The 21,309-nt window shown below is 39.9% G+C and overlaps 1 long non-coding RNA gene across 1 annotated transcript in view; it reads right to left on the bottom strand.

Annotated features, from left to right (window-relative positions):
• Positions 1-1,483: 1,483 nt before the first annotated feature.
• Positions 1,484-21,309, bottom strand: part of LOC122170586 — a 53,040-nt gene continuing 33,214 nt past the window's right edge. The window contains exon 3 of the long non-coding RNA XR_006171801.1: positions 1,484-1,604. This is a non-coding gene — a long non-coding RNA (uncharacterized LOC122170586). The remainder of the gene's footprint in view (positions 1,605-21,309) is intronic.

Below are 21,309 nucleotides of genomic sequence, written 5' to 3' on the forward strand. Positions count from 1 at the left end.
GTAGCACCCAATGCTTGGTAACATGTGAAGGGAGGCTCCCAGAAGCAAAGATGCAATAGTAGAGGCTTCCACAAAAGGTAAGCAGTACAGAACACAAAGCCACATTATTTTCCAACAGCAGTGAGCCAAGACAACATAGGTAGTAGACCTTATCCTTGACATGGTCCCCTGCTCTCCTTATACAAAGGAAGGAGAAAGAAAGCACATATCCTTATAACCAGCTCTCAAGCAAAAGCAGAATTTCAAACAAATTACTGCAAGGTTTTTACTCTTTGTAGCACTGAGAAACACACCTGTCTGTCTCAGAAGCTGAGTACCCTCATCTGCTTTTTTGGCTAATCATTGTTAACTAATTGCAGAATATTATAAGCAGACAAATTCTCCTCTTTTCTGTGACAGGATTAGCACTCTGTCCCCTTCAAAAATAGTCTAGTAACTTTCTTAACTGAAAGTAGTTGTACCCTAAGGGTTTTGATTTTTTCTTTCTTCAAGAGGCAGTGCTAAGTGATCCATAATGCAATCTAAGTGACCACCTACTGCGATTGAAAATCCTGACCTTGGCTATAGATTAGATAAACTTACTCCTTTCTTAGAAATTGACACAGCTACTTCAGTACAGCAGTTCCTCAACTACTAACAAAAAAAACCAACCAGATTATTTGAAAGCACTTAGTCCAACATTAGTAAGAAACTGATGGAATGTGTTTGCCAAAAAAGATTTATCAAACATCAAATTAGCACAGAAAAAAAAAAATGCATAAATACAAGATACAACAGTAAGACACTTTGCCTGAGAAGTAACAGTATTGTAAGACAGCTAATGGAGACAAAGTGGAATGCAACTGTAACATGCAGCTGACAAATTCAGATACCTTTCAAACCAGGTAAATATCTACTCTGCAGCCTAATGATACAGAAAGATATAATAGCATGCGGAAAAGAAACACCAAGAAAACCCCCAAACCAATGCTGTGATCATATCCTGTCTAAGCTTTTGACTAATTTACTTAACCTGGAGCGAGAACCCATTTTGACTTAGTGGTGTAGACATGCTAGAGAAAAACACTTGTTCATTTACTGTAGAATTGATCAGAAAAACAAAAAGCAAAGCTTAATGGAAGGCATCTGCCACAACATTCATCGATTTACACAGAAAAATATAGCAATCAAATATCAGATAGTAGAAGACAGCTCCCAATACAGTGCTGTGAATTATATGCTAATCCATTTTATATACTGCAATGCTTTCAGAAACATGAGCCCTTTCTCTTCTCTACATCACACCTGAAACTAATCAGGTCACTTGAACATCAAGCAGCAACATTCAAAGCAGTCAAGAGCAGAATAGAATTTAGCTTGCCAGTTGTTCTACACACAAAAAAGCAAAATCGCTTCAGACAGGTTCTCAGTGATGCCAGGCAAAGTATCTGCATGTAGGCTAGTAGTCCTGTACAGAAAGAAGAATGGAACTCACCCAACTGGAGAAGGCGCTCTCTGGCTCTGCAGCACTCCTCAGGAAGCAGCCTAGGTGCAAGAGGTACACTCTCTTCGGTGGCTGGCACTCATATGAGCCCAGGGTGACTCCAACCTGGATCTTCTGATCCCTGAGAACACAGGTGCAAACAATTTGCCTGTGCTCCCTCATCCAGCCACACCCCTTCCCCAGGTGCTCAATCACCAGCCCTGAACAAACTGTTCCCCTACACAACTACCCCCAGCTGTTCAATAACAGAGAGCAAGCCATCACTAACACTGCATATTTTGGCAACAATACCAAAATATCAAAGAATAAATGTTTACTGCACAGCATCAGCCTCCCTTTAGACACACAAGAAGTTGTAGACATGAAAATGATATTTGGCTTTTTTGAATCACTGGCATGTTTTGCAGAACCATCTTGTACTAACAGAAAAAATAGCCTGTGCCCCACAAAAAAAGATGGCCTGAAAATGGTAAGGTAAAATAAACAGGGAATTTACCACTCCTTTGCAAGAGGACCTGGATGGCCCTTGCCTCATACTTTACTCATTGCTTGAGTTGGGCAGCACCTATTCCAAAAGGTCTCATCCTAAATGCACTGAACAACTGTGTACAGCTTTCTCAAAATCTGTTTCAAGTTTCCCATCTCAGACTGATAGTTATTTTAAGGAGATGCTGTTGGAGTCTGCTCAGCCCCAGGCCCTTCCCTACACAGAGGGCTTTCCAGCACAAAGGAAACCAGCAGAAACGCTATCCTTGCATATCTGATTCTAAGTGACTTTTTTTTTTTTTTGAGATCTGGTCATAATTGGCACTAAATGCCTTGCGCAGAGCAAACATGAGAGGGACAAACACTGTTTTGTCTTTCTATCACAGGTAATTACTTATCTTAGCAAGAATCTTCTACTAGACATAGTACTTGAATTTATTATAGTAGCCAATGCACTTTCACTATGAAAAACAATACCTTTTACCAGGTAACTGTGTGGAAAGTTACCTATGTTTAAAAAGGGAAACAGGCGATAAGTGTATAATCAATGAATATTAAGATGTTATAATTATGAAATAAACAAGAGAGTTTGGCAAAGCAGATTATGATAGCAAAAAGAGAATGGATGGAAAACTTACCCATATCCTTGACTCATTTACAAAACTCCAGCAGAGCAGATCTCCAGAAGAGATCCTTCCCCACTGGTAGCCAGCTCTTAAATAGGTCTAGGATTGCCTCCACCTGTGCTCCTCTGGCTGACTCATGGCTCGCCTCAGGTGATCAATCAGAGGTTCAGGCCGTGACTCAACAGTTCCCATACAATAAGTGACTTGACTACAGTGGCATAAGAAGTCCTCAGGGTGATCAAGTCCTGGGTCCTAACATAACACTTTAAACCTCAGACAGGCTCTTCCCTTTGTATGCTCTAATAATTCCACATGCCCAAGTATTTCCTGACGATTTTAATCGGCTACTATTGATGTCACAATTCAAGAAAGGGAGCTTTCTACTTTAGTTCCTCTTTTTTATTGTGCTGAGTTCAGTTGATTAGAATTAATTTTTAGTCACCTTAACTTTTATGTCAAATACACATGATGGCCAACTCCTGGAATAAGGGCATTTCTATCTGCCTATCCCTCCCCCTCTCACCTCTTTCCTCTCAAGTATTTATAGGGCATCAATCACAGCAGTATCTAGGCACAAACTGTCACCTGACTAATGGCCCGTGGCTTTCAGATACCACAGCAACATAAAGACATCAGAACACACCTCTGTCACTGCAGCAATGCAGAGTATTTAGCACATGGCACCCGTGCCAGTAAAGGATGCTGCTTTCCACACAAGGTCAAGACAAGCTACATCAGACCTCCTAAGCCTGCATCTTAGAGATTCAACATGGGAGTTAAAACCATTTCTCTACAGAGTAGAAATAAGTAAACTATTCACAGCCTAAGTGGTTTTCCTGCAGCGAAGAAAACACACCCAGGCCAATCAAGAGTGCTAACAGCAGTGAGAACCAGCTCCATAAAAGCACACACAGCAGATACAAGGAGCTTGGATTACAGTCTCAGCATTTAATTGAGCTGCGCATTCTCCTCCCACCAAGCAAGGGTGCAGCCAGGCCATAGGTGTGACTCAGGAGAGCAAGCTATCTTCTGCACAGGCTGATCTGTTCAACAATGCACAAGACAGAGCTACACCAGTAAGCCACCCCACACCTTTCACTGCCTTCCTATTTAAGAATGGAAGGAGTATGAATGGCTCTGAACTGAATCAAGACATTTACATCTCTATTCCCATCTCCCACTCTTATTGTATGTAACAGTCGGATTCTAACCACTCGTCTAAATAAATAAAACATGGGCATTCCTTACAAAATGGATAGAAAACTATTTCAGACTTCAGCTGGAAACAGGCATGTGCACTGAAATACTCAAGCATGGTAATCACAGTATAATCAGTATTCTCATCTGCATTACAAGCTGATCTTGCATTCGTTAGACTAAATCTCATGCTTAGCCTGTGAGTTTATGCAGTTCTCCAATATATTCAATTTCTCTTGATCCATCTGTCAGCATATTTCAGCTATTTAGAAAGTATGGATGGCTATACAAGGATCTGAACAAAGAGGTTGGATTTCTTCATCCTCATGGGGAATCAGATTAAAAATCCCATTCCATGCCTTTTTTTCACTCGTCTTGGTGTGAGTATGCACCGTATGAAGTACAAGTGTTAGCAACTTTGCATGTACCTTCTGCTTTTTACTAAGTTGTTTGTCCTAGTGACTTCAGTATAGCATCCAGTTTGAGTTGCAAGAAGTGTAACATCTTACCCTTTGTGACACATACTCCTTTCCAGCTATGATTATCATGGAAAGATCAATTTATTAATGCCATCAGTCTCCCCATTGTTTCACCATCAGATTTTTTTTTTTATTTGAAGTTATAGGATAGTTGTGCCTTATGAGCCTTGTTATGATTTCATCAGATTTAGGATGCATGTTGGACAACCATTTCTTCCCACACAAAGAAGCTTAGAAGTTGTATGAATTACAGACAGTAACAGCATCTTCCTGTCCCCTCTTTCCCTCCCTTTTGCAACCATTTTAGTGCAAAGCCATGACCTTTCACAGAGCTATGGCTTTTCTTTGAGAGGCTCAGATACCACTGCACAGAAGGCAGGGTATCAACCAGCTTTGCTATCACCTCTACACTTGCATACATCTGCAGGTTTCCTACTTAGAGAACCATTTCCTGAGGAAACAATTGCAGCTTTCTAAAGACAATGTACAGGCACAAAAATTTTTCTATGTTCAAACGCTCACCAGAAACTTGACAATTCACCTCTACTACTATTCACCCTGCAGGTAAATGTCACATTGCTTAGCCTTTTGTGAGGAAACAGAGGTGGGGAGAGAGAAGTAAGGAACACAGCTTGGAAGAAGCTGGTCAGCAACACTACAGCTTGAATTCAGAGGCTGATCTGCTTGGTGAGGCTATCTACTTTGAACTTTTATGAGGTGTAACCTATGCTGCCTGTAATGGAAGAGAAAGTACTAATTTTGCTTTCCCCTCCTCTCAAGGATTCAGCCCACCCTGCAGCAGGATAGTGGACTGCCTACATAGTTTTGCATGAGGAAAGAGACTCACTGCTCTCTAGGAGCTACCCTTGCACTTCAACAGTTCTCCTTGCTCCTCCCACACCCCTGGACCTTGTAGCACCCCCAGAGCACAGGAACAGTTAGTCATTTATGACAGCAAGACCCATACAGGATCACTACGCTGCTATTTGGGCACAGAAAGCTACCTCTCCACATCACCACTGCATAACATCACACCTTACAGGCATATCAGCACTTACAAAAGATAGCCTTGTGTATGTAGTTTTACAACTGAGATGCTTTAGAGCCAAATGATAAAATTCCTTTCCGTAACTGCACTCCAGGAATTCTATATCTATCCATCTTCCTTATCAAACTCATTTCACCCAGACACATTAGTTAGGACCCTGTTTAAAAAACAGAGATGTGAACACCAAAAGCAGCTGAAAACAGCTTTCAATCAAAAAACTGAAGTCACACTTTAACTGCGAAAGGGCTACAGAGCATGCTTCAATAGTTTCTACATCTAGAAAAATAATCTTGTTCTACACAAATAAACGTGGAGCTATTTTCAAAGTATATTGGAAATACAATAAGGGACAAAGTTTTTATCTTACTTTTATAATTTAAGATGCTTCAACTCCCTAAAAGAGACTTCAATTACCATTTGTGAAATACTTCACACAATTAATTCAATTGATCTTAACATTTTCTAAACCACTACACAACAACCAAACAAGAAAATATTAAGCCCTTGTGATTTGCTTAAGGAAATCACCTACTCCCTCTTCCATCCAGCAGCCACCCTTTCTCCAGACACTGAAATGCCTCCCGCACAAAGAAATCCCTACCCAGTTTCACTGCTGTTCCTCATGAACTCCACATCATTGAAATCAGGTGAGATTGCCAGGTGACTCAACAGTGCTCACTAAGGAGGAAACAGACTCACCTCAAAATGTGGGGCTGGAACAGTCCGTTTTTGTCTAATGCTAAGGAAAAGGAGTTTGGAGGGAAATAAAGCACACAATCTTTGTTATACATGTATTGAAAGCTGCTTTCCATGGAACTGGATTCTTTTCCTTCTGCAATTTCAGTGATTAGTTAGCCCGGAATATCAGCTGGGCTAAGATAATTGGTTATGTTATTCCTGGTCTAGAGCAATCATCTCCTGCTGACAGCACTTTTCCTTTTTATTTTCATGTTAACACCATCTAGTGTGTTAATACTGCCAAGCACACAGAATGTGTTTGTTGACAAGTTTCTGAAATCTATCTGAATAAGCCAATAGAAAATCATTTTTAGAGGGCAACTGTTCTCTATGCTCTCTCAATGGCTCCTACTAACGTTACATATTTTTTATTTTATTAAATATCAATATTAAATATAATTAATATAATATAGCAGATAAAATTGGGGGTATTGGTTGATGCTCATCTGAACATGAGCCAGCAGTGTGCCTGGGTAGCCAAGAAGGCCAAAGGCATCCTGACTTGCATCAGGGACGGTGTTGCCAACAGGAACAGGGCAGTGATTGTCCCCCTGTACTCAGCTCTGGTGAGGCTGCACCTTGAGTACTGTGTCCAGTTTTGGGCCCCTCACTGCAAGAAAGACATTGAGTGGTTTCAAAGAAGGGCAACAAAGGTGATGAGGGGACTGGAGCACAGGCCTTATGAGGAGTGGCTGAAGGAGCTGGGATCATTCAGTCTGGAGAAGAGGAGGCTCAGGGGAGACCTTATTGCTCTCTATAAGTACCTGAAGGGAGGATGTAGTGAGCTGGGGGTCAGCCTCTTCTCTCCTGTAACTGGTGATAGGACTAGAGGAATGGCTTCAAGCTGTGCCAGGAAGAATTAGGCTGGACATTAGGAAATGCTACTTTTCTGAAAGAGTGGTCAGGCACTGGAATGGGCTGCCCAGGGAGGTGGTGGAGTCACCAACCCTGGAGGTGTTCAAGGAATGTTTGGATGTTGTGCTGAGGGACATGGTTTAGTGAGTATTATTGGTGATGGGTGGATGGTTGGACTGGATGATCTTGAAGGTCTTTTCCAACCCTGGTGATTCTGTGATTCTATGAAAATAACCACGTACATTTCAATACACAATTCTGTAATTTGAATTTCTATAATGTTGTAGTTTTCTATTTTCTTTGCTTGTGTTATGTAATCTCAAACTTCTACTTGGATTTTTTTTTCCCCCAAAATAAGTCCTGATAGTTTTCCTGTCCTTGAGATAATTAAATTGACTATTTTTTTCCAGTCCAAGTGTTTTCACTGACCTGTACCCTTACTTTCTCAGTTTTTTTCTGTCTGAAATCCCAAACCTGTTATAATTAAATTCTATTTAATTTAGACCAAATCAACACATGATGGCTTGATCCAAAATTACTTCCAACTGTGATAATTCAGTTGTTTTTCACTGACCTCATTCAATTCCTGGCCAGACTAGGTAATCATCTGTGATTAGGTATCACCTACATGATTATAGCTTTCATAAATATTATCTTACAAGAGGCTGTTCTTTGACAGTCCTGCCATCTTAATAAAAATTCTGTTGATGATAAACAATGAAGATAGAAATAAATTCCAACCTTTTTACTAGTTCACTCTTCTACTTTACCAGCAACTCAGTGGTAGTAAACTTTTGGTTTTGTTGCTAACATGTCTGCATATATATTTCACCATAAAAAAAATAAATGTCTGTTAAGAAATCTTTCAGGAAAGATTTCTTTAATATACTTCAGCTCTACATTGGTTCTGAATTTGCTTATCTGTGTATTTAAGGGAATTAATCTGAATACTTGTCCTACAGATTTGAGTCTTGTGGTAAAGTGACTTAAAGGTCTAAGAAAATGCAGTCTGGAACTGTGAATGAATCATCAAGTCTAATACTTGATGTTACATCAAATTAGACTTCTTTCTTAACCTCATCACTTATTTTCACAAAGTATATAAAAATGTTATTGATCTTTGGAAGCTCTATCTCTGACATCTCCCAGCAAGAACACCATCTAATAGCATCTGGGAACAAGACAAAAACTAAATCGTTTCCATCTTTACATGATGCTTATTTCCATAGGAGAAGAAACAAAACAAACCAATCTGTATGGGACAGAATATTGTAATATAAACTGCTTTCATGAGGCCCCTTTGGAATCTAGTCTATATTAGAATCCCAGTGAGATGAACAGCTGTACAGCAATTGATCTCTTATCAAAAGTCAGGGGTGAAAAGAAAGCCAAGCATGGAGAATAGCTAATGGGAAATCTGTGTGGTGCTGAGATAGAATTAGTGTTAGAGTAACTGTGGTTTCTACTTGTAGTTTTATTTCTGCTGTTCACATAGAAAGTATTCCTCAATCACTCCCTTATGGCTCTTCTGTACAGTTTGTTTCCCTGTCTCACTTCCAGCTGCTAGACATATGTAGTAACTAACACAAAGGCTGTTAAAATGCACTTTGCGTGCATGAAGCGGGCAAAATGATACTTAGACTTGTTTTCAGCTGGGCTCTGACACTGTATGTGCACAAGTAACCATGCAAACTGCTGCATGTTCTCAGAGCAGCAGACAGCCCTACTTGCTGGTTTATGTTAATGTCTGAAACATTGCAGAGAATTTTGAGCATACACACTGCTCTCAGTATTCATCACACTAATGAAGGGTAATGGCATGCACTGCCATAAGTTGCTAGGAACACACAGGTATAAACAAGCCCAAATCATTTTCCTTTCCAAGTGAGGTAAAAGCATGTGGACAAAGACGCTTGTATAATTAGCATCAGAATGAGGAAATGGAAAAAAACCACCCTCAAAATAAAGTAATCAAGTGTCTGTCCAATGAAATTCCAAACTCAAAACCATTTGAACTGTCACATCTTTTTGCTCCAGAGTAGCATAACACAACTTTTCTGTAATATAGTGGACCTGGTCAAGGCCTCTTTTATTTCCCATTTGACTAAGATGATTTCATTCAGTGTTCAAGAAATCTAATATCACATTGGGCAGAGACATTATACTAATGAGGAATTTTCAAGCCACGTCTTCCTTATGGGAAAAATTGTGCCCACTGCTGTCTCCGTTACATAACCTAGATGAATTTATATTTTGTCAGTCACAACGAAAGCAAGTTTGTTCAGTGTTCAAGCATATTAACTCTCAAAGATGGTATTCTGTTCTTAGGATAAGCTGAAGAAGCTTGGAGGTAGGCATACAAATGCAAGTTAGGCCTTAGTAAACTGATTTTAAAAGGAGTTTCAAGGTTTCCAGAATTTGCAGACTTGACTTGGAAAACCGCTGAGCATTTCAGCATCACAAGACTCTCAGGAATGATTGCAGATGTTTGAAACATAACTGTGATATTTCTGGCAGTAAAACTGAAAAGAAAAATGGCATGTGAGCACTGTTCTTGTAATACAGTTCCCTTTTGCTAGAGAAGAGCTATAGAGCAGACTTGGCTAAAGCTTGGTGATGCTACTCTGAGTTAGCTGAAGGTCACGGTTGCTATTTCAATAATTTTAGATTCAAAGGAAAGCAATTGGCTAGCATTCAGTACAAGCATTCAAATTCTTAGAAATCTATCAAGAAAAGGAATAAGACTAACAATATATTGGTTTTTTTCTCACTGGATTAGTTGCATTAGTTGGTAAAGTTAACAAAAGGTTTTCATTATTTTCTTTTTTTAAGAATTAAAAAAAAAAAGAGAGAAAAATATTAAAAATTGACCTTTTCCTTTAAAATCAAAGAAAAGTGTCTATCTTGGATATCTGCATGGTGCCCAAAAGCAAAGATGATAAGTCTCATCAGACCTACTGAACTGAGGGACATACATGTCATTAGCAGAACAAGCTATGTAGAGAGCTTCCTCCACACAAATTTGAGTAAATAGCATCAGCATTTGAGCAGCCCTGACAGCTAAACAGCTGGAAGCAGGATATATGGAAAAATCCTCAAAGCCCAGGAAAAAGACAGCTGCTCCAGTACCATGCAGGCCGGATGCAATCACTTTGCTTAACTGTATTTCTCCCTTCCCAGCTCCTGCAAATGGTGGAGTGGGATGGAGAATTAGGGGCAAAAAAGGTACTTTGAGGCAGGAAGGACATTAGCAAGGGAATAAGAACATCTGCTGCTTGGATCCAGGGTCTTTCAAACATGTAGGAAATAGGTGTGCATTTTGGGTGGGCATGGGAGGGCAAAAGAAGCACACCAGAGTTGGCTCGTGGCAGGATCCTTGCAGCACAACGGGCTGTTTGCTGCTTTTGTTGCCAGACGGTGCACAGGGTCAGCTTGGAAATAACCCCTCAGCCCCTCTGGGTGCAACTCTGCTTGAGAAGCAGATGCCTTGTCTCCTGAAGACAGATTAGGCACTGGATTGCTTTCTCTCAATTGACCAATTTGTTGCCTTTCATGTTCAGTCAATGAGTTACAGCGTATTATGTCTTCAGTGGATACAAGCTAATTAAGGGTGAATGAGCTATCTAAAATTCCTTTAAGTTTGGATTCCTTATTTGAGTACTGGGATAGCTTTGGTATTTTGCATGCAGGGCCTCTTCCAAGAGTACTGAACCTTTCTCAGCCAAGAAATGTCATGCAAAGCATCTGCATACTGTATATCATTCTTCCCTAATGAAGAGTCCCAGGTCTGTGTTCTTTGTTCAAAGAAGCAACACATTCATAACTATCAACAGAGACAGAAAGCCTACAAAATGTTCTCAACCGGAAAATAAACAGGCAACACTCTTGCTTTTATCAGTGATTCCAACACCAGGCACTCCGGTCAAATGTTGCTTTTAATACTGCAATTCAAATCTTTGTATCTGATGTACACGTAGTTTTGAACAAGCTGCCAAGTATTCCCACAAGCTCTGGTCTTGCTCACTGCTGACAAAGAGGGACACCTACTGAGGCAAGGAGAAGCATTTCCAGTTCTTAATCATGTATAAGAGGGTGTCTTATCAAATATGAGAGTTCACGAGAGAATGTAAGTCAACATATATGTTGGGAGACATGGCAGGGAACGTCTCATGTCCCTGACTAGCACAACAATCTGGTAAAACTATGCAAAAGTGCATGAGAGAACAATATTTGTATGCCTGATGGAGGTAATACCACTTCCCTTATAAATGTGCTCACCACTGCATAACTCTCAACTCTGAAGTGGCTCCTGCTGGGAAAACTTTCCTCCTCTTCCTTGAACCTATTTGACTGTTGTATTACTTTGCCCCTCAGGAGGATTTTGGTAACGTCCCAGTAAAGCATGTTTTAGCAGCTGGTCCATAGAAGATATAAATCCCATGATACAAAAATCCTATAGAACATAGCTAGCTAACTACCCTGTCTGCTCAATGAGTCCTGCAACACTTTTTTTTACAGTTACTTCTACAGTCTTTTTCATAGAAAGAAGTCACCAAACTATATCTTGTCAAGTGCTAAGTACACTGTAACTATGGTGTGCAAAGTAATTGAGTCTGGTTTTATCAATAAAATTATTATGTACTTGTTTGTTGGACACTGTTACTATGAATGGTTTAATGTCAGTGGGTAGTGTAAGTAGCCCATTTCATGAACACTACATTTATTACGGTGGCTTTGAATAAATACAGTCTAAGCAGGCCAAGAGTGCATCTGGATTGAGAAGCTGTAATAATTTTCATAGAAGAACAGCTCTATGTGATCTCTATTTTCATTTTTTTTGGAGTAGCAACAATTTGGAAGGCATTTAGCAGACGTACAAAGAACATTCTGCAGTTTCATCTCAGCTCCAGAAGTTGCCTTAGTATTCCTTACTTCAGAAATGAAGTGTAGTGACTGTTTCAAGAAACAGTTTCTCAAAATTTGGTACATGGTTACACCCTGAGGACTGTGGCCGTTTCACATAGAGACACTTCGTTTCTAGGACTGCGAATTGGTGAGTGGGCATGACACGTCCCCATGTCTACGTATTTGGCTGCATCTTTCTAACATACAGCACAAAACAACAATGAACAGCTTGTACTTAGGCAACAAAATTGCTTTTGCAGCAAAAAGATTTTCTAAGAAAAAGTCCCACGCTCCATGCTGTGGCCAGCTTGTCTTCTCACGATTGTCAATGCCCCTTCAACCCAAAAGCAGATTGCACATGTCTGGTGCATGTCTGTCAAGAGATAGCTATGTTCTGGTGGAAACACACATGGACCAGTGCTAAGAGCATGTGGATCCCATTAAGATTTCTCTTCCCAAATTACCTCAAAATTTGCCAATCCTAAAACTGAATCCTAAGATTCAGTCCTAATATACCAAAGTAAGCTCTTTAACTCCAGGATTAGAAGCCACTATTTTTAAAATAATTTGCATGTATGTTCTGCTTTCCAAAGTTTTCCAGGAATAATTATCCTGAAGTCCATGTTAATACTGGCCAAGGTTATGAGATTCTGGGAGGCTTTGGAATAATGCCTTATTTCTAAATTCTGGAATTATAGTTTATTTCTTTCAAGAACACAGTCATATTATCACAAAATGGGAATGCAGATGTTAAACACTTCCCTAGTTTTTGTAGTTTGTGAAGTTTACAGCCATCTTTTATGCTGTCTTTGCCACACAACACAGATGTTACCACTTTCAACATTGTCTTCCTTACTAGAGCACAGCTGAAGGATAAATCTAGTCCCCTGGTTTACATAGTCTCTTTCACATGCTAGTGCTGCAGCCATTAGCCAGACAAGACACTTAATAAAACAAATCATTTGTTTATTTCACATATCCAAGGCAGATAAGTAAGAGCCAATTCAAAGTTCATGTATGAGATGGCTCCAGTTTGTTCAGTTCTATACAAGATTTTTTTTGTTATCTTTGGGAGATTTTTGACAAAAAAAAAACAAAAAAAAAACCAAAAAACAAAAAAAAAAAAAACAAACAAAAAAAAACCAGAAAAACAAAACAAAAAAAAAACCCGTTTAATCTGAATGTTCTGAAATCTTTCTTCAAAATAGAAATATTTATCGTAAACATTTCAAGTTTTATGACAACCACAAATTTCTCTAAGTTATTGACTTGTAACACCAGAATTTAGTGTGTCTCAGCAGCTTGCTTTTATTACCTGTAACATGAAGGTGTGCATGTATATTGCATGTTTTCAGTTTGCTCGTATACACATACATGCACATACACAAATATGGGGCATTTCTGGAAAAATACAGGCTGAAGAGGTGACTGTTAAGTCTTGATTTCATATCTGGGGCAGTGCTGGGTTTTCCTAAGGCCCTATCCTAATGGAGAAGGGACAGTGCTACAGAAATATGAAGAAATGCATGTGCAGTGCAACTGGATCAGCAGCTGAATATATCCTCATGGGATATATGTCCCCAGGACACGAGCATCCCAACAGTAAAGAACTCCTCTTCCCTATGACCAAGAACAATTAAGTTAAAAGAGGGGAAGATGAAAACATTCCAGACTTTGTGCCTGTCTACGGCATGAACTCAAATCCCTTGAGGTCTCTTTGCAGACAATAATACATATGAGAAACCAACTCATCAAGAGATTTCCTGCACTGGGCTCCCCAGCAGGCAGTGCCAAGAGAAGGTGCTTACAACATCTCAGCATTTTGCCTCTTGCTTTTAACCAGTAAGCATGGGTACAGGTGAATAGAAGCTAATTTTTAGAAACATGATCTGAGGATCTCTGATGTTTCAGAGTGATGTCTGTTTACACATTTGGAGAGAGGAGAGGAGAATCTACCTCTAATTTAAGACTGTGTGCCAATATGATCTAGATATGAAACTGAAGAAGAACATACAAAGAAAGGGTTTTCCTTCCTATCCCCAGAGGGATGACAGACTGGAAATAGAGCAGTTCACAGCTTATTGTTTTCCTGACACAAAAACTCACAAATGTGACAATAATGTTGTAGAGATAATCAGTTCAATTTATGTTTCAAGTGTGAAGTGTCCAAATCTTGCACAACAGGGAGCCTGTCATCATTTCTTCTGTGTGCAATGAATGCAGAGAATAATTAGCAAAATGAATGGAAAGGCCTTGGACTCAATTTTATTCCACCTCTACCCAAGGGTAATAACACCTCAACTCATTAAGCATCAGATGCACACAGTGGCAGCTTAATTCTTTTGGGAAGGGCATACCCCTAGGGACAGCTGAAACAAGCAAGCCCATCATTTCTCCATAGGCAGTTAACATTAATTAGGCTTCTCAGAACATAAATTTGTACTCACCTTGAAAGAAAACATGAGAGAACAATTTCTTAAAGTGACTTCCAGTTGTAATTTGAGGTGGTTTCCTTGTCTTGATCAAGAGCAATAGAAACATTGATGGAACACAATTCAAGCTCTGGAAGAATGTATTCGGGGAACTTTACAATAGCGAGAAAAAAATCTGTAATATTTTTAGGGAACATTATTATAAAATATCACAGCTTTATTTGTTCCTCTGGATCATTCTGCTCTTTCTCTTGTCACTTCTAATCAAGTGCTCTTTCGTGTGTACATTTTCTCATTTATTAAAGGCCAAGTATACTCTGTTTACCTAATTCCATGGGAAAACACAGAGTGACAGCTTGCTATGGGCCTTGGGATTAAGAAATATAGCTTGAAGTTTCATTTCCTTGCAAATCCTTCTACTAAAGCAAAAAGTGGGAAGAGTAAGCCAATTTTCCTTGCCTCTTTATTTTCCCTGAAGATTTCTTTAATGTCTCTAGCTTGGACAAAATCTAGATGGAAAACACTCATGTGATCTGGTTCTTGTTTTCTTGGTAGAATATCTTGGAACTAGGCATGTGCAGCACTTGGGGGGAGAAATTAATTTAATTGATATCTTGCTCAGTTGAAATATGCCCTTGTCTCCTGAAGTCTCAGTTGGCAGTTTCAGTACTGTAAAAAATTGGCCACTGCAGATATTGCTTATTAATTTTCCCAGGGTTTCATGTTGCACCTCTGACTTCAAAATTCTCTGGGATACTATGTAGGGTTGGGAAAAGGAAACTAGGATGCAATGCTGCCGGGGTCATTCCCTGACTCCATTGCTGACTCACTGCTCAGCTCTCCATGAGACAAATCTCCTTCTCAGCCCTGGCGATAGCAAGCAGAACTAAGAACAAAGAGTAACTGTTATCCCTAAAATAGCCCAGGCACCCTACAGCCAATTCAAGGAGAGAAAGCATCTTTTGAACAGTGCTCTTCACTTGCCAGTTGTTTCTATACAAAAGACGTTTGTGACTCAGTAGCAGACATAATAGATGCATGTTACTGCTGATGCTTATTTTCAGGGAAAGCTGTCCCTGTCTTCTGTGTCAGCTGAGAAAGTAGGAAGCTGGGGAGACTGCTGCCTCTTGCTGCGTCAGAAACTGAAAGAACTGGGCAGACAGCAGATCCCAGCACCAGAATGTGTGATATATATTTCCCTTAAAGGTATAACCAGCTGGCACCCTCAGCTCTGTCTGTTCCTTATATTATCACCCCCTGTATAGCTGTCAGGGCTACATTTGCTATGCCTCTCACTCAAAAAAACCATCTTGGGCTCCATTTTGAGACTCAGATTTCTAACATGGTATTGTTACGCCACAGCTAACCCGAAGGAAGACAGAAAGGCTCAGTTAGGGCAAAGATGCCCTTCCTTCATCACACTTCCTGCATTACTCTGCCATCGGAGAGACCCTCCCACCACCAGGGCACATTGGGCATGCTCAGCAAACTGAGCAGATTTGGTGCTTGTTCAGTGGTTAGAATTAAATCTCAGGGAATGAATACTATCATAGAATCACAGAATCTTTAGATTCTGTGGAAGGGACTTTTAAAGGTCATCTGCTCCAACCCCTTTACAAGGAACAGGGACATCCTGCTGTCCTGTATCTGTAGCAAGTTGTAAGGGGTATTTTTTGGCTGCCATTAATGGGGAGTTTCTGGCATACATTAATAAATCTTCTTATTCTGATTCCCTGCTACATCGCTGTCCTTTGGTGGCCTCCTTAAACTCTCTCCAACCTGCCATGCAGCCCATGGATGTGACAAGTGATGCAAACTCTGGACGTTTCAAGTATGGTTTTCAACAAGTTTGTGCCTCTGCACTTGTTAGACAAAGACTTTACAAGGGGTTAAAGCCTTTGGACACGCCAGCCATGCATAGCGCCTCAGCACGGAAAGCATTCAGGAGCTTTTGAATTCCTTCCTGTTTTAACACTCCACACAGGAAAACCTTGAATTCTGTGTGATAGATGTGTCAGTGACAGCAAGGACTGTTTGTAAACACATGACAGGGAAAGAATATTTAAGGGGCAATAACTCTGTGGACTTCCTTTTTGTAGCTGCAGGTCTGCTTAAGCCACCGCAGGCAGCTAATGGGTAAAATAAATTAAACCCAGGAACTGTTCTGGCCCTTATGGTCCAGGCAGGGGGCTGACAAACCCTTTTCTCTTTCTCAGACAGCACTCTGCAAGGCTGTGAAGCCAGCTTCTCTCTTTTCTTCCTGCAGGCTGAGGTCCCGGCTTGCTTTCTTCACCTCCTCCTGGCTGCCCAGTCCCAGCTGCAGATCCCTGGGCTGGAAATGCCAAAAAGGACAAAGCAGGCTTCCCTTTGCAGCGTGAAGAGGAAAAGGCCTCTCAGACAACAAAAAAAAACAGGCAGCCAAATTGACTGGAGAACGGCAGGACATCAGACAGCAGAAGGAAAATGGCAGTTGTAGAGAGTTTCAGCATCGGCCTCGTGGTGCCCTGCCAACAGCTCAGGGTGAGAGAGAGGGGGCCTTGTCACAAGGAGAGCCATAGAACTTCTTTGAGGTCCTATTATTTGTAAGCACTCTTCAGCCTTCCAAAGCAACCTGCACCCAAAGCATCACAAAACCTCTACCCCAGCTGTTAGATTACATGGATAATTATAGTCTGCAGATGCTAATGTGAAGAACAGTTGTCACTTTCAATGCATCATGCTAAGGGATGAAAGGTTTTTTTGGAGCTTCAGCGTGGCAAATTGTTAGTCTTTCTTTCCTCACTGATTATCCTTTGGGGTAGCAAGCAAACTCCAATCATCACTTTGGACTGAATTAAGTTTTAAAGAAATGGCATTCAGAGGTTATCTGAGGATAAACACATTTTGCATGTGGCTGTCGTGTGAGCAGACAGTTGAGAAAGAAAGCACCTGCATCAACTCTAATGTGGCCTCTCAGGGACACCTCTTAGCTTGGCTATCTTTTGTAGGGTCAGGCATGGCCAGGCTACAGCACTTCAGAAATTCCCCTGGGGAAATCTTGGCACAGCCCCATCTGCCTCTCTCAGGGCTGTAGTTCCTTCTTAGTCCAGTCTCTACCTTGTTGCTTGAGAAAAGCTGAAAATATCCCAAAAGCTCATCTATACATGTAGTTTTAAATGACAGTTTTTCTGCATCCTATGGGCATATGCAATCTCTTTTTGCACTTGTGTTGCAACCACAAGAACAGTTGGTGCCCTGTGATTGTAGGCTTTAACACAGCCTGGACAAAAATAATTTAAAGAGTATGGATTAGAGGGCTAGCAACTCTACAGAATGTTAAACTGCTGAAAGTACTTACAAATGTGTCTCCAAATCAAAGAGCATCAAACCAGATTTACTTTGCAAGACAGAAATAATGGAAGACTCCTTCCTCTCAAACATTAAAGAGAGGCAGTCAGGCACATTTTAAGAACACGATCCTTTGCATAACTTTTAAAATGAATGCTATAAATTTGACACTCACATATTAATTTTTACAAGGTTTCATTTGAACCATGGGTCTATAATTTTGACTCAGGTTTCTGGTAATTTGATGTTCATTCTATTAGTTTATAACATCACCAGAAAACCTTGATGGAACTCCCTCTATATAATTCCTTCTGGCTTGCTATTATTCTCTCTCTTTGGTATATGGGAGAATTTTGTAAGAGTCACAGAGGTAATTGCAGTATTGAATTTGTGTTATGAGATTAAAAGTGCATGCATATCCTGAAATCTGTCAGGAAAAAAAACAATAAAGCTACATTCTAAATAAAAGTTTTACATACATAAGCGAGTGGGTATGTTTCTCCTGATGCTGACATTTCAAACAATCAGAGTTCAAGGCTGAACAAAATCAGCAATAGATGTTCTAGTAATGCATTTATCATTTTTCTTGACTTACTTTTACCCTGCAGTGAGACTGCATAGTTACTGGCACTGTATAGAACAAAAAGCATAATGAAAGCTTAGAGTAGGTGACAAAGACATTAATTATAACATGGCAGAGTGAAAAGATGCATGCAGAGAAGACTTACCACTTTCATTTTTTTTTAAATTTTCCTGTCCTCTGAAAGAGAAGGATTTAAATTGTCTGTATTCTCTGCACACAGTGCATTACACATTTGCTTTAGATCAGTACAATTTTTTTGCACCGTGAGGTGCTTTACTAGCCAAGGATGGTGTAAAAAGCATTTCATGTAGTACACTTTCTAATTTTATTACTCAATTTAATTGTCATGACATCAAAGACGATTTCTCAATCAGCATTTCCCAGACAAGACACGAGATAATGAGAATAGCTTTAATAACTCTGTCCTAACTTCTGCTTCTGCACCATGCTTCTGGCTAATGCTTATGCATGATTGATGACTGGAGCATTCACAAAATCACATCTCTGGTTTCTGACTGCCTATGTCATTCTGAGATGTCTTTCATCATTAAAGATAATGAAGGAAGCAGGATGCAAACAAGAGTGCCACAGAATCTGCATCTCTACAATGAAAGGAGGAAGATAATTTCTACTGGATGAGAGCAGTTTCCCCAGTGCCCATATGCCTGCCTTCTATATCGGTGTAGTTGTTGAAGACATGTTGAAAGTGCATGGCATGCATGTTTTGTCAGAATACACTTGAGTTTGGTTGTCAGCATCCTTATTAGCATTTTCACCTATCAGGAAGCACGATCTGATAAGAAGCCAGTGCATATCCTAGTCTCCCTTAGCACAGAGGCATGGTGGGAGATATCACCTCCCTTGTGTGATGGGAAATGCTCTCCTGTATCACTATTTAGAGATCACTAACGCAACAACAGCAGAGCAACTCTAGGCTGCTGGCTGTCACCTTGATCTTGAGTGTTGAACATGACATCTCCTACAGCTAAGTTGCTACTAATATTTGTTTTCTGGTGGACCCAACAGAGGATCAACACATCTATATAACATCAGACCACACTTTGTTCCTATATTTCTCATAAAGTGAATACTTCCTATTTTTTTTCAGTTAGAATTAAAGAGGTAGTAGGCAAGGTAATAGCAAAAAAAAAAAAAACCAAAACAACAAAAAAAAAAACCACCAAACAAACAAACAAATGAAACAAACAAACAAACAATAGGGGATCTGGTAGGTGGAAAACCCCACAAGTGTATGTAGTGAGAAATAGGGCTTCATTTTTGTACCTCTAAATCAGCGTTTTGGGTAACTGCTATCACTTAAGAGAGCCTTTGCTGTGCAGAGCTTAGCAGAAGTTAACCCAAACAGCACTACTTGCCAGCAGGCATTCAGTAAAACTGAGGCTTTCCATGTACACAAAAAGAGCATGGCATATGCCCTTCTGAACTCATAGGTGAAGATTATGCGCTATACAGTCTGTGTCCACTAAAAAAAAAAAACACAACTATTTCTTCTCTCAGGAATTTACTACCTTGCATAATATTTCTTTTGAAGACCAATATTAAATTTCCCATTATTTTTTATGCAAGAAGCCTCTTTTACAGATCCACAGACTCAATTCCCTTGACAAATCTCTTCTCACTCTCTTATATTTTATATTCAGTTACCCAACATTTAAAAACAGATTCAATGACATTCTGCCCTTCCTGGCTACACTAAAAAAGATGGCATTAGCTGCTGTGAGAAATACACAGGAAAACATTTATGTTGAAATTATATGGTCTTAATATGTGTGTTTTATTCTTTTCTAATGAGGAAAGATGGGAGGACAGAAGAGGATGAGGTGAAGGAAGACACATGAGATAGAAAACTATACAGCTACTTCATTCAGTCTGAAAATCATGGACCCTATCTTAATATTGGTTTTCTTTCTGTTCTTTAAGTAATAGGAACACTGATAATCTTGGGAAAGAACACACATTAGCCACCAACCTTCAGATATAATTAACATATTCATAAACAGCTGTTGTATCTTGACTTTTTTGGTCATAAATATGTACGACACTAATGTCTACACTGGAGATGAACTTACCTTTAACCTTGTGGCAGGCAACTGGTAGGGTCTGTGGCATAACTTAGCTGAATTTCAAGCATTTGCAAATGGCTTTTTTCTGATTACCTTGTACAAGGTAAAGTAGCATACATGCAAATATTTCACACCTCTTTATCACACTGATGGCACTTTTGCAAATGCATTTAGAAGAAAAAAAGACGTTTTTCTCACAAGGTCATTTGCTGAAGAAATCTTTGCTGGATGTTTGAACAAATGCAGGCAAAAAATGTCTCCTGCTTGTTCACCAAGCTGGTGGGAGCTTGCTAGCCATTGCAGGCAGTCTGAGCCCAGGAAATAATCTCACATTTTCTACTCCGAGGTTCAAGTCTCAGCTAAATCAAATTCTGAGGGTCTGTGATACACAGATTTTAAAGTCAAATACATTCATAAAGGCATAGCATTCTGTAAGATAAGCTGCATGCATTCATATATTCGTGTAGTCAGGTGGCTTCCTGTCATTTACTGTTTTCAAAGAAATTTGTCCTGATGCATGTCCTACATACATGGCAGGCTGGCTCCATTTGCAGCTGAACTTTTATTCTGTTTTTCAAAGGTCACAGCAACTCACAAAGTTATCATTCAATCCTTGCAAATGTTTCTTCCCCATTAAACATCCTCCTTCCTTCCTCATTTTCCGCTGCAACATGGCAAATAAAGGGACACGCCGATGAACTAAACCACACAACAGGAAAGACACAATGTTATTTGTTGATCCAAGTAACTCCAATGTTGCAGATGAGTATTACCCAAAAACTGCCCTGTAGGATGCTGGCTGGCAAACTGTGGCAATACAGGGCAGGCTACCCACGTAAGAGTAACCAGCAGAGTGCATTCTGCTCTATCTGAAATTCCCAGGCAGAAAACAACACAATGTTAGGGAAGAACTACAAGAAATTTAGCAAAAGATAATATAAACAGCACGGAAAAAAGGCGTGCTTTACTGGAGGGCACAGGCACATTTGCCTGCAGGCATATTACCAAACATTTGGAAGCAAGATTGTTGTACGTTTAAACTTGATTCAAAGACCTGTGCATGTCC

The sequence above is a fragment of the Centrocercus urophasianus genome, unplaced genomic scaffold, assembly GCF_019232065.1.
Source record: "Centrocercus urophasianus isolate 14NV4802_14NV808 unplaced genomic scaffold, USGS_Curo_1.0 seq_724, whole genome shotgun sequence".
NCBI lineage: Eukaryota > Metazoa > Chordata > Aves > Galliformes > Phasianidae > Centrocercus > Centrocercus urophasianus.